Genomic DNA, 13890 nt, shown 5'->3' on the forward strand with positions numbered 1-13890 from the left:
AAAATTTTGTATGGACGAAAGTTTACGAGGGGGGATGGGGGGGTCTGAGATTGCCAAAATTGAGTCTACGTAGTTTATGGACAGCGCCCTAGTGCGCATCATACGACCCTCAAGATTAGCTGCGTAGCCTGCAGAAACAAACACCAATGACTCGCTTTGGAGAGTCCACCTAGGTAGAATGCTGCTGGCGCTTATCCAGTTTCCTGCCCAAGTAACACACTTGTCACAGAAGAGTCACGGCAACGCAGAAACCACTGTGACTTCCTTCTAACAAATAAATACTTGCTTGCTAGAAGTAAACCACAGTGACTTTTGCGCAACATAAACCTGCGCCGCCGTGACTCTCCTGTGACAAGTGTGTTACTTGGGCGAGTGGTCCTTGTCACACCTTTCGTCCTCGTAAGGCGAGTAGTGTAAAAAACCACGCCGTATTCAACTGTTCTGCAAGCATCAAGAACTGCAAGCTCTGGCCCTATCTGCTAGTACCGTGAACCGGGGTCAAATTGATCAGCGGGGCGAAATTGATCATTTGGGTACTACATTGTAATTGCATATCAGGAACTTCTAAGCGTCGCAATGATCTCAAACTTCTTACCTCATCTAGTTCATAAATGTCTAGAGATGAGTTAAGACTTTCATTTGTTTAGATAAAAGTTAGTTTTGCCTTATTTTTTTAGGATTTTGCAATGTATTTCTCTTTTAGCTGAAATCATTGCTTCTAAACAATCGATTGCCAATACGACTTCCCGTAATTTTTTTGTTTTAACATTTTTGTGGTTGGAAAGTTATGAAGCTATTCTAATTTTGAATAAGTTAAAATAAGTTCTTTTTTTGACGAAAAAATCATGTATTGTAACAAAAAACACATATTTGAAAGGCAAGTGCCTACCTTTAGGCGTTAAGGGGGAAATTTCAAAATTTAATTTTGCATTTTAGTGTCAAATTCACTAGTTGTAAGAGTTTTGACGCGTTATTCGGGTTAAGAAAAACAAAATTAAGTGGATAAGGATTTTTATCTTTTTAACCGATGCTTAATTGTATACTGATCAATTTCGCCCCAAAATGGCATCCTCAATTTTTTGATTTTTGAATTAATTTAACTAAAAGTTTAAACTTGTTGAACAAAATTCTGTCACATGGTTTCATAGAGATCCACTGGGTACTGATTTTACAGAAATTCTTTTAGCGATATCTGAATTGTCACTCATGTTATCCGCAAAAGTTGTTTTAAAGTGATCAATTTGACCCTGGATTACGGTACCAGGAAGGATTGCTGACAGTGGGGCTTCCACCTGCCCCGGCCCTTACCGGGGATCCCTTTCAAATCGCGGGCTTGGATCCACCAGGATGTTCTCCCCGCTGTAAGGGTCGATTTCGACCACAGGGCACCGGTGTGACCTACGAAGCCGACTTTGATCACTTGGACCACCTCTTGTATAGCGTCTGAACTATCCATTCTCTGAATCCAAGCACCACCTCTTCTGTAGCTCCAAGACGATGCGGGTGATAGCCGTTAAAACGGCATTCCAGTCAAACTCATCCCTACACATCCTCTGGACAAGATTGTCCGGAGTTGTGTCTTCCCCGCATGTGACAAGAATGCGAAAGCCCGTCATACGAACAAAACGTGATCCGCCGTTTCCTCTAAACCAGCTCAAATTGGACATTCGGGAGAACCCGCATGACTGAAATGGTGTAGATACTTTCGGAAGCAACCATGGCCTGAAAGGATCTGAGTCAGGTGGAATGATGCTTTCCCATGACGCCTGTAAATCTATCTATGTAACTATCTCGGGATCAACCTATGGGTTCACTTTCCTTTGAGGTAGTTGTCCGCGCTGCCATTTGTCCTTGGAGGCCAATCTGGCAGTCCTTCGTATGCCTCTTGTGCCGCGCATTTCGAAGCCATCTATGTCCTCCCTGATAAGGATGCCGATAGATACCATACCTAGTGATGACACAGAGCGCATCGTATGACACGGTACGGTATGCGCTCGCAACCCTCAGGCACATCAGCCTATAAGTACTTTCTAGCTTACCACGTGTTACCACGGTAGCTTTTGGTACTTAGCGCCAAGCCCCAAGCTGGGCCGCCATACCTTAATATGGACGAGGCAACACTAGCCGGAAGCTTGCGCTTGCTGGTATACACCGCAGAGCTATTGGACATTATCCGGGACAGTGCCACTATAGCTGTGAAGGCTCTTTTACAGGCGCAATCAACGTGGCTACCGAAGGTATGTTTATCGTCGATCATCACCCTCGAGTGTTTGACAAAGCGCGTGCAATCGTCTACACTAATCACCGCTTGCTGCCCCGACCTTCAGTTGTTCACAACCACCATCTTACTTTTATGGTGAGCCAACTCAAGTTTCCTGGATCTCATCCACTCTTCTGCAACCGCGATCAAGTGAGCAGTAGTCAATTTCACTTCTTCGATCGATTCACCGTAGACTTCCTGTGTAATGTCCGCAGGAAAACCGACGAACTCCATCGGGAACTCTCACCTCAACACCTCATTGTACATGGCATTCCTTATCACCGGATCCAAGATGGAAACTTGCGGGACTCCTGAGGTTATGTGAAAGCACTTCCGACCCACTTCTGTGTCGTAAACTAGTATTCGATTCTGGAAGTAACTTCCGAAAATCTTGTACAGGTACCCGAATATCTCGAGCGCACCGGCAATAGCCGGCCAACTGACGCTATTAAACATCTTTTCATCCAGAGTTCCAACTGCACAGTAGCGAAGCCCCCTTCTCTTACGCTGGACCGCTATCTCGGCGGTTTTTGTAACCGACAGGATAGTGTCTACGGTCGACGTCCTCTTCCGGAATCCGAACTAGTTAGTCGATAGACCATTTACACCCTCGGCGAGCCTGAACATTCTGTTGAGGTTGATCTTTTTGAGCAACCCCCCCGTGTCGATCAAGCATATTGAGTCAACGGGTCTCAGGTTGGTTTCTCCGCCTTTGACAATAGAACCAGGCTCTGCCTCTTCCAAACTTCTGAAAAAGCTCCCTCGTACAGATATTCCTGCATAGCAGACATGAACATCCCGGGACACTCTGCAATTGCAACTTTTATAGCCAAGTTCGGAACTACGTTCGGAGCTGGGGCCTTACCTACGCTAAGGGACTTCGCTTTCCACCAAGTTCTCCATTGGTGACCCTCTCATTATCGTCAGCTCCAGTCCTCGGCTATCCTACGAAAGGAGGCTAAGGACTGGGATCTTGGCATGGAAAAAACCCCTCAAAGAACTCCTCCAGCATCTCTAGAAACTGCTATGCAAGAGCCATTACACCTCTTGTCTTGACCATCACGATCCTGTAGGCATCACCCTCATGGATTCGCATTGGCACTCTGACAAAGACCCTCAAAGCAGGCCTTTTTGCTAGCCCTTATCACGGTCTTCAGCACGGCTTTTGTAGCTGCGAATACCACCCGTCGCTCATTTCGCTCTTCCGCAGATCGTACAGACTCTGCCGCCTAGCTCAAAGGCAGACGCGGCGCAGGTCTGCAATCGCTTGATTCCACCAGTAAGTCTTCCACTTCTAGTGTGAACTTGTCTAGGCATGGTCGTCGCATCGCACACACGCGAGAGCACTAGCGCCGCCGTCTAAACCAAGTAGGTTTCTCTCACGGCGGAGCGCCTCTCTTAATACCCCTTCGTCAAAATATGATGTCTCCCACCTTCGAGAACTTGGCTCAGGCCTAGCTGTCTCTTCATCTACCCGCTGCCTGCTGTTATTAATACTATAGCAAACCACCAGGTGATCGCTGTGAGTGTAGATATCGTCTTCTCTCCAGTTCGAACAACTTGTTAGGCCAGGACTACAAAAAGTAAAGTCAAAAATCGACTCCGCACCGTTCAGCCTAAAGGTACTCTTAGTGCCAACATAGGCCATGTCGACATCTAGTATGGCCAGTGTCTCTAGCAGGATCTGACCCCGCTGGTTCGTGTAATGGCTTCCCCATTCCATGACCCAGACATTGCAGTCACCCGCTATTATCACCAGCCCTCACCCTGTCCGCTTGGTCGTCATACAGTGACCGTCCAACACCTGCGTGGACTGTTCGATCTGCCACCGTGGAGGAGCATAATAACTACAGAAGAAGACCCCGATTACTTTGGCGACCACGAAGCTCTCATAGGTAGTAGACATAAACTCCTGGACGGGTGTTTATCCGTCGTACATATCGCCGCCATTTTTCTGAACCCATTCGCGACCCAATTGCCATTGCCGGAATTTTCTCAGTATGGGTCCGTCATAATGGCAATATCCGTTCCCCACTCAGAAACCGCCTGAAAAAGCAGTTGCTGAGCTGCGTCACAATGGTTCACATTCAACTGCGTTACCTGCACTGTGATTTGTTCACTGCGGCTTTCTTGAAGGCCGGGCGCCTTGGACCACCCGTTAGGTGCCTATTGTTCACGGATTTCTCGGAACAAATCCGGCAAATAGGTGGACTTGTGCAGCCTTGTGCCTTATGGCTTTCGTCGCCACATTTCCTACACAGTTTGCTCCTGTCAGGGCTTTTGCAGTCCCATGAGTTGTGTCCCGCCGGTTAAAGACACCTGAAACAAACATCCGGTGGCTCGTGGAAGATCAGATGACATATGTACGCACCAGCCTACCTTGCTTCTCCCTAATTTAACGGACTTTTTTTACGTCCACCACAGGTAGCTGAACCAAGGATACCTGTGTCCCTGCCGGCCCCTTCCGTAGCCGAACGGCTGTGGAGGCCACCTGCGCATCGCACTGTTGCCGCAGTGCCGAGATGAGCTCTTCCGCTTCGGTGACCTTGTCTAGATTTTTCCCCATCAGAGTCGCCTCTGTTCCCTCACCTAGACCCCTTCGCCAAGGGCGGCACCCTTGCGTTACTTGTCGCGGTTCAGCTCTAGGATCATTTCACCAGTGCGAGTACGTTTGATACCACGCACGTCGGCTCCCCCAGATCCACGAGCTTGGCGTCACTTCGCATCGCTTCAAGATGTCCGATTACCTAAACTGTTCGATCTTGATGACGAGCGCGTATCGTCGCCCTTCTCGCGCTTGGCACCTACTCTTTTACGCCCTCCCTGATTTCCTCGACCAGTGGCTTTTTCTTCTTCCACTTCCACTCGACTTTCATCTAAGGGGGGTCCTCCCCTTGCTTACCCCTACTCTGAGGCTGCTGAGTACCTAACAACGGTCTCAACCCCCTGTTCCCCTCAATCCGGGACGGGCCAGCCTTTTCAGGCCAATCCTTTTCAGCTTTCCGGGACGCCTGGCTGGGGGCCGACTTGCCGGCATTACTGCCGACCTTCAAGGTTAATATTTTTCTAGCCTTGCGGGCGCCGTGCGACAGTTCCTCACCTGACGGCTATCCCACCCGCTTCGGCAAATGTTTATTACAAGCAGTCGCATCCACCACAGTTTTTGAACTTCCTGCGAAAGCGAAGGCCTCCGTCTGGGTAGACTTCGTAACCTTTACTTTCACCGGCTCCGCCGCTGCTGCAGTTTCCACGAGTTTCACGTGATCACGGGTCGTTTTCAGCTCCATAATTATGTTGGACTTGGTGAACGCAAAGTCGATGATCTCTCCAAGCTGATGCTCAGCCACCTCAATCGCGATCAGCCCTTCTCGCTCCGTCTAGTATCCTCCGGCAAGCTAGCCAGGGAATGGATCGGAGCTCCCACGCTGGAGCTGGGTGCGCAGCTTACCGTTCGTATCTCCTCGCTTCTACTTAACGGAGACCTTGCCAATCTACTTCTTATGAAGGGGTTAGCCTCGCCAATATATTACCACTATCTTCTCTTGAATTGATTTTGTTTTTGCCTTTCTCGTACACTAAGTGTACTGGAAAGGCTATATGTTCACTCCAAAAATGACTTTTTGATAGAAGGCTCGGAGGGTCGAGTCACATATACCAATCGACTCAGCTCGACGAATTGAGGTGATGTCTTTTTTTTTTTTCCTTCTAAACCATAGGGGGATAAATCTGCTCATCAGACACCCTAACAGGAAGGTTAGGGTAGTGTGGGGATGAGGCCACTCCCTTTGTCCTCGGAAGGCGGGCAGGGTCAACCCCGCCCGCGCCCTACTGCTGAGCGGACATCAAGAACTGATGCCCACGTGCAACCCGATCTGATCTGCCCGCAAAGGAAGGGTATCACTACCCTTCAGGCCCTATCAGATGCACCCGTAGGTTGCAGACAGCAGGATCTCACCTACCCCGACCCTTGCCGGGGACCCCTTTCCAACCGCGGGCTCAGATCCAACCCAGTAGACCGACGCCACGACAGCACCGCTACCGGGACTTCCTCTCCGCGGCCACTTAATCGCTGTAAGGGTCGATCTCGACCGCAGGGCACCGGTATGACCTACGAAGCCGACTTCGAACCCCTGGACCACCTCTTGTACTGCATCTGGACTAGCCATTCTCCGAGTCCACGCGCCACCGCCTCTGTAGCTCCCAGACGATATGGGTGATAGCCGTTGAAACGGCATTCCAGCTAATCTCATCACTACACATTCTCTGGACCAAGTTGTCCGGAGTTGTGTCCTCCCCGCATGTGGCAAGCATGCGGTCACGCATTGTGCGAAAACGCGGGCACACGAACAACACGTGTTCCGCCGTTTCCTCTAAACCATTGCACACTGGGCATTCGAGAGAATCCGCATGCCCGAAACGGTGTAGATACTGTCGGAAGCAACCATGACCTGTAAGGACCTGTGTCAGGTGGAATGAAACTTCCCCATGGCGCCTATTAATCCAACTATCTACCCTCGGTATCAACCTATGGGTCCACCTTCCTTTGGTGGAACTGTCCCACGCGCGCTGCCATTTGACCATAGAGGCCATCTTGACAGTTTTGCGTATGCCTCTTGTGCCGCGCATTTCGAAGCACTCCATGTCCTCACTGATAAGAATGCTGATAGGCACCATACCAGTAATGACACAGAGAGCGTCGTGTGACACGGTACGGTACGCGCTCGCAACCCTCAGACACATAAGCCTGTAAGTACTTTCCAGCTTCCGTCGGTACATTCAGTACTTAGCGCGGTACCCCACGCCGGGCCGCCATACCTAAGTATGGACGTAGCAACACTAGCCAGAAGCTTGCGCTTACTGGCGTACACCGCTGAGCTATTGGACATCATCCGGGACAGTGCCGCAATAGCTGTGGAGGCTCTTTTACAGGCATAATCAACGTGGCTACCGAAGGTAAGCTTATCGTCGATCATCACGCCCAAGTGCTTGACAGAGCGCTTCGACAGGATAGTGCATTCTCCTACACTGATCTCCGTCTGCTGCGCCGACTGCATGTTGTTAACAACCGTCACCTCTGTCTTGTGGTGAGCCAGCTCCAGTTTTCTGGACCGCATCCACGCCTCCACAACCTTGATCGAGTGGTCGGTAGTCAACTTCACCTCCTCGATCGTTTCACCGTAGACTTCGAGCGTAATATCGTCGGCAAATCCGACAATCACCACTCCCACTGGGTACTCTAACCTCAACACCTCGTCGTACATGACATTCCATAACACCGGACCCAGGATGGAACCTTGCGGGACTCCTGAGGTTATGTGAAAGCACTTCCGACCCACCTCCGTGTCGTATACTAGTACGCGATTCTGGAAGTAGCTTCCGAGAATCTTGTACAAGTACTCCGGTATCCCCAGACGCAAGAGCGCATCGGCAATAGCAGCCCAACTGGCGCTATTAAATGCATTCCTTACATCCAGAGTCACTACCCCGCAGAAGCGAATTCCCCTCCTCTTAGGCTCGAGTGCTTTCTCGGCGGTTTTTGTAACCGACAAGATAGCGTCTACGGTGGACCTCCCCTTCCGGAAGCCATACTGGTTGCTCGAGAGACCATTTACGCCCTCAGTGAACTTCAACATTCTATTGAGGATGATCTTTTCGAGCACCTTCCCCGCCGTGTCAATCAAGCATATTGGTCTATATGCCGACGGGTCTCCGGGTGGTTTCCCCGCCTTTGGCAATAGTACCAGGCTCTGCCTCTTCCAAGCTTCTGGGAAAACTCCCTCGTCCAGGCATTTCTGCATAGCAGACCTGAACATCTCGGGAGCTTCTGCAATAGCTACTTTTAAGGCCAGGTTCGGAACTCCGTCCGGACCTGGGGCCTTACCTACGCTAAGGGACTTAGCTATCCCCGCAAGTTCCACATCGGTGACCCTTTCCTCATCGCCAGCCCCAGTCCCCGGCTGTCCTACGAAAGGAGGCCAAGGACTAGGATTATGACGCGGAAAAAGTCCTCCAATGATCCCCTCCAACATCTCTGGAGATTGCTCTGTAGGAGCCATCACACCTCTCGTCTTGGCCATAACGATCCTGTAGACATCACCCCACGGGTTCGTATTGGCACTCTGACAGAGACCCTCAAAGCAGGCCTTTTTGCTTGCTCTTATCTCGGTCTTGAGCGCGGCTTTTGCAGCGGCGAACACCACCCGCCGTTCGTTTCGCTCTTCCTCTGATCGTGCTCGCTGCATCCGCCGCCTAGCCCGTAGGCAGGCGCGGCGCAGGTCCGCAATCGCGTCGGTCCACCAGTAAGCCGGTGGCCTCCCATTTCTAGGGTGGACTCTCCTAGGCATGGTCGCATCACACGCACGTGAGAGCACCGCTACCAGCTCGTCGCCGTCTAAACCGAGTAAGTTTCGCTCACGGCGGAGCGCTTCCCTAAATACCTCTTCGTCGAAGTATGATGTCTTCCACCTACGAGGGCTTGGCCTTGGCCTAGCCGCCTCTTCTTCTATCCGCTGTCTGCTGTTGTTGTAGTCGATACTGTAGCGAACCGCCAGGTGGTCGCTGTGAGTGTAGCCATCATCTACTCTCCAGTTCGAACTACTTGTTAGGCCAGGACTACAAAAGGTCACGTCAATAATTGACTCCGCTCCGTTTCGACTATAGGTACTCTTGGTACCGACGTTAGCCAAGTCGACATCTAAGATGGCCAGTGTTTCTAGCAGGATCTGACCCCGCTGGTTCGTGAAACGGCTTCCCCATTCCACAGCCCAGGCATTAAAGTCACCCGCTATTACCACCGGCCTTCGCCCTGTTAGCACGGTCGTTAAGCGGTCCAGCATTTGCGTGAACCGCTCGATCGGCCACCGCGGAGGCGCATAACAGCTACAGAAGAAGACCCCGTTTACTTTGGCGACCACGAAGCCCTCATAGGTAGTAGACACCAACTCCTGCACGGGGTATTTACCCGTCGTCCATATCGCCGCCATTTTCCTGGTCCCATCCGAGGCCCAGTTGCCGTTGCCGGCGGGTACTCGGTATGGGACCGAAATGATGGCGATATCCGTCTCCCACTCAGAAACCGCCTGACAAAGCAGTTGCTGAGCCGCATCACAGTGGTTCAGGTTCAGCTGCGTTACCTGCACTGTGATTTGTTGCTCACTGCGGCTTTCTTAAAGGCCGGGCACCCTGGACCACCCATCGCATGTCTGTTTTTCGAGGTTTTCCCGGTACAGATCATGCAGATGGGCGGACTCGTGCAGCTTTGGGCCTTATGACCTTCAGCGCCGCATCGCCTACACAGTTTGCGCCTGTCGGGGCCTTTACAGTCCCACGACTTGTGTCCTGGTTCCAGACACCTGAAGCAAACCTCAGGTGGCTCGTGGAATGTCAGGTGACATACACACCAGCCCACCTTAATACAGTCTGGATTCGCTGGTTGGGTCACGACTGCGCCCCGATTATCGAATCGTGTTCGTTCGTTGGGGCAACTGACAACTGATGAAAATGATCTAGACACACGCAAGTGACAAGAAAGACGTCATGAAACACTCACATACTTGCGCAAACGTTCTGTATACAGGAGCTGTGATGCGACGGCAGTCAGACGTCAAACTAGTTTTGACATCTGTTTTGACATTGACAGTGCTTTTTAGTTGGGTTTTGCCCCAACCAGTGAACATTCAACCATCGAGACAGCCCATCTAACGAGCTCTCAACGAACGAATCGTCACTGTACTCCCTACTTTAACGGACTTTTTAACATCCGCCACAGGTAGCTGAACCAAAGCTATCTGTGTCCCTGCTGGCCCTCTCCGTAGCTTGACTGCTGCGGCGGCCACCTGCACATCGCACTGTTGCCGCAGTGCCGTGACGAGCTCCTCCACTTCGGTGATCTCGTCAATGTCTTTGACCTTCAGAGTCGCCTCATGTGTCAGAGCCCTCACCTGCACACCTTCGCCAAGGACCTCTTCTGCCAGCCTTTTGTAGGCGGCGCCCTTGTGCTCCTTCTGGCGCTTCAGCTCCAGGATCATTTCGCCCGTACGAGTACGTCTAATACTGCGTACGTCGGCTCCAAGACCCTCAAGCTTGGCGTCGCTTCGCATCGTTTTCAAGACGTCCGAGTACTTGGACTGTTCCGTCTTGATGACGATAGCGTCGCCTTTCTCACGCCTGGCACCTGCCTTCCTACGCCTTGGCTTGGCGTCCTGCACTTCTACCTGCGGATTCACCTTCTTCTTCTTCTTCCGCTCTACCTTTGTCCAAGGAGGGTCTTCTCCTTGGATCGCCCTGCTCTGTGGCTGCTGAGGGCCCACCATTGGTCGCAACCCCTTGTTCCCATCAATCCGGGACGGGCCGGCCTTTTCAGGCCCACCCTTCCCAGTTTTCCGGGAACCCTGGCTGGGGTCCGACTTTCCGGCATAACCACCGGCTTTCGGGGTTATTATACGCCTGGCCTTGCGGGCACCGCCAGACAGCTCCTCACCTGACGGCTGCCTCGCCCGCTTCTGCGAATGCTTGTCACGTTTGTCACGAGCATTCGCTTCCACACTCTTCGGACTACCCGCGAAAGAGAAGGCCTCCGTTTGCGTAAGCTTAGACGCTTTCTCCTTTGCAGGTTCCGCCGCTGCCGCAGCCAGCAACGCGACCGCGTGCTCCTGCTTGGCCTCATCGACTGATGCTCTAAGCCGAAGCAAGGCCGTTTTCAGGTCCTTACTTATATTCGACTTAGTTGTCGCGAAGTCAATAATTTTGCCAAGCTGCTGCTCAGCTACCTCCAATGCGGGCCGTCCTTTTCCTGCTACTTGGCTGATGGCCCTCAGCAACCATGCTCCGTCCATAACCTCCGCCGGCTGGCTTGCCTTGGAGTGGACAGGAGCTCCCACGCTTGAGCTGCGTAAGCAGCTTCCAGCACCTGACTCCTCGCTTCTCCTTGTTGGAGACCACATCAACCCGCTTCTTGCGAAGGGGTTGATCGCACCACTACTACCTGTTGCACTTGTTTTAGAAATTTGTTTACTCATATTTGATTCCCACGAGTCGCACGAGAAATAATGTCCACCACGCCAGAGCTCTGCATTAACGCGGTAAGGGACAGCTTACTGTGGGGGGTGCCCAGGTGCCCCACAGGCTCCGTTAAAGATCGAGCATCTTTTTCACCCCCTCGATCACTCATTCCTCGGCACGGGTCGCTTGACACCTTGAATTGGGGTTAGTAGTCCTATTCTTAGCCGGCAACTACGCGGCTGACTCGCAAGCGGGGGGGTGCGTCAGGCCCCAGGACATCCGTCCCTGCTGCCCCCTGAGGTGATGTCTGTGTGTGTGTATGTGTGTATGTGTGTGTATGTGTGTGTACAAATAAACTCACATCAGTTTTTGGCAGTAAACCTCAACCGATTTTAATGACCGACGGTTCATTCGACGCGGCATCTGGTCCCATTGTTTCCTATTGAAAATGGTTCGGATCGGTCCAGCCGTTCCGGAGTTATGGCCATTAAGGTGTTCCGGATCGGTACCCCTGGAAGGGGCCAAACATGAAAATGCACCAAACCCATGAGTGCGACCAATCAAACCACGGCATTTACGATTATCTGATGAACGGTAAGCAGGAAAATAGTCTCAGACCGTATCTGAAACGGTAGTGTTCCGGAAGTCCCACCGGAAGTGGTCAAATATAAAAGTGAACCAAACCCATGCATGCGACACATCAAATCACGGCTTTTCCAGTAACCTGATGGCCGGTTATTGAGGAAGTAAGCTCAGACCACATACGGGACCGCCGGTTGTATTCCGGAACCAGTTCCGGGTATCTCGCAGGAAACGGCCAAATATAAAAGAGTACCAAACCGATGCATGCGACACATCAAACAGCGGCATTTTCGATAACCTGATGAACGATTAGCAGGAAAACAGTATCAGACCATATCTGAACCGGTAGTTGTCCGGAACCGGCTCCGGGGGTCCCGACGGATGTGGCCAGATATAAAAGAGTACCAAACCCATGCATGCGATACAACAAATAACGGCTTTGCTGCTAACCTGATGACTGGTTTTCGAGGAAATAGGTTAGGACCACATTAGGGACAGCCAGTAGTGCCTTAACCAGTTCCGCGTGTCCCTCCAAAAGCGGCCAAACATAAAATTGAACTGAACCTACGCATGCGACACAGCAAAGCTCGGATTTTTTTGATAACCTTATGAACGTTAGCAAGCAAACAGGTTCAGACCGGTAAAAAAATGTTATACGCATATGGTCACTTCTCAACCGTTACGTAGTAATTGAACTTTACATGTTTTTGACTTTGCTTGCCTCCAACTGGCTATAACTTGAAAATGGTCGAACTTATGGCATTTGAAAGATTATTAAATTTGCTACTAAAAAGATCTTGGAATCTATTGGTTTAATTAGATCGTACACTTAGTGTACTAAAAAAACTATATGTCCACTCAAAAAACGATTTTTCGAAAAAAGGCTCGGAGGATCAAGTCGCATATACCAATCAACTCAGTTCAACGATTTGAGATTATTCGTTGGGTTCCCGAGCAGAAAAGAATAGCAACAAAATAACATATCGAGGCATTTATCTTAAATAACATTATATCTCTTATGCCCTTCATTAGGTGGACATAAGAGGCAAAATAACAAAAATGAATACTAAAATTTTGTATGAATAACTCAAATACCTCCATTTGTTATTGTGGTGTTCTCATAACTTTGCGTAGAATAATATAGCAATACCAACTTGAGATATTAGAGCACAGGTTGCTCTTTGCTCGGTATTTGTATGGTATGCCCTTCTGCTCGGGTTTAATCACCGTTAACAAAAAAGATATAGAATTGAGACTATGTCTGTATGTGTGTATGTATGTATGTATGTATGTATGTATGTATGTATGTATGTATGTATGTATGTATGTATGTATGTATGTATGTATGTATGTATGTATGTATGTATGTATGTATGTATGTATGTATGTATGTATGTATGTATGTATGTATGTATGTATGTATGTATGTATGTATGTATGTATGTATGTATGTATGTATGTATGTATGTATGTATGTATGTATGTATGTATGTATGTATGTATGTATGTATGTATGTATGTATGTATGTATGTATGTATGTATGTATGTATGTATGTATGTATGTATGTATGTATGTATGTATGTATGTATGTATGTATGTATGTATGTATGTATGTATGTATGTATGTATGTATGTATGTATGTATGTATGTATGTATGTATGTATGTATGTATGTATGTATGTATGTATGTATGTATGTATGTATGTATGTATGTATGTATGTATGTATGTATGTATGTATGTATGTATGTATGTATGTATGTATGTATGTATGTATGTATGTATGTATGTATGTATGTATGTATGTATGTATGTATGTATGTATGTATGTATGTATGTATGTATGTATGTATGTATGTATGTATGTATGTATGTATGTATGTATGTATGTATGTATGTATGTATGTATGTATGTATGTATGTATGTATGTATGTATGTATGTATGTATGTATGTATGTATGTATGTATGTATGTATGTATGTATGTATGTATGTATGTATGTATGTATGTATGTATGTATGTATGTATGTATGTATGTATGTATG

The 13890-nt window shown here is 49.2% G+C and overlaps 1 long non-coding RNA gene across 1 annotated transcript; it reads left to right on the top strand.

The window, feature by feature from the left end:
• The first annotated feature begins 5820 nt into the window (after positions 1-5820).
• LOC134286652 (uncharacterized) lies at positions 5821-11593 on the top strand. Its single transcript, XR_009996913.1, has 2 exons — positions 5821-5941; positions 11561-11593. It is a non-coding gene; the product is annotated as an uncharacterized LOC134286652 (long non-coding RNA).
• The last annotated feature ends 2297 nt before the right edge of the window (positions 11594-13890 follow it).

This window comes from Aedes albopictus, chromosome 2, assembly GCF_035046485.1.
Source record: "Aedes albopictus strain Foshan chromosome 2, AalbF5, whole genome shotgun sequence".
In the NCBI taxonomy this organism is placed as follows: domain Eukaryota; kingdom Metazoa; phylum Arthropoda; class Insecta; order Diptera; family Culicidae; genus Aedes; species Aedes albopictus.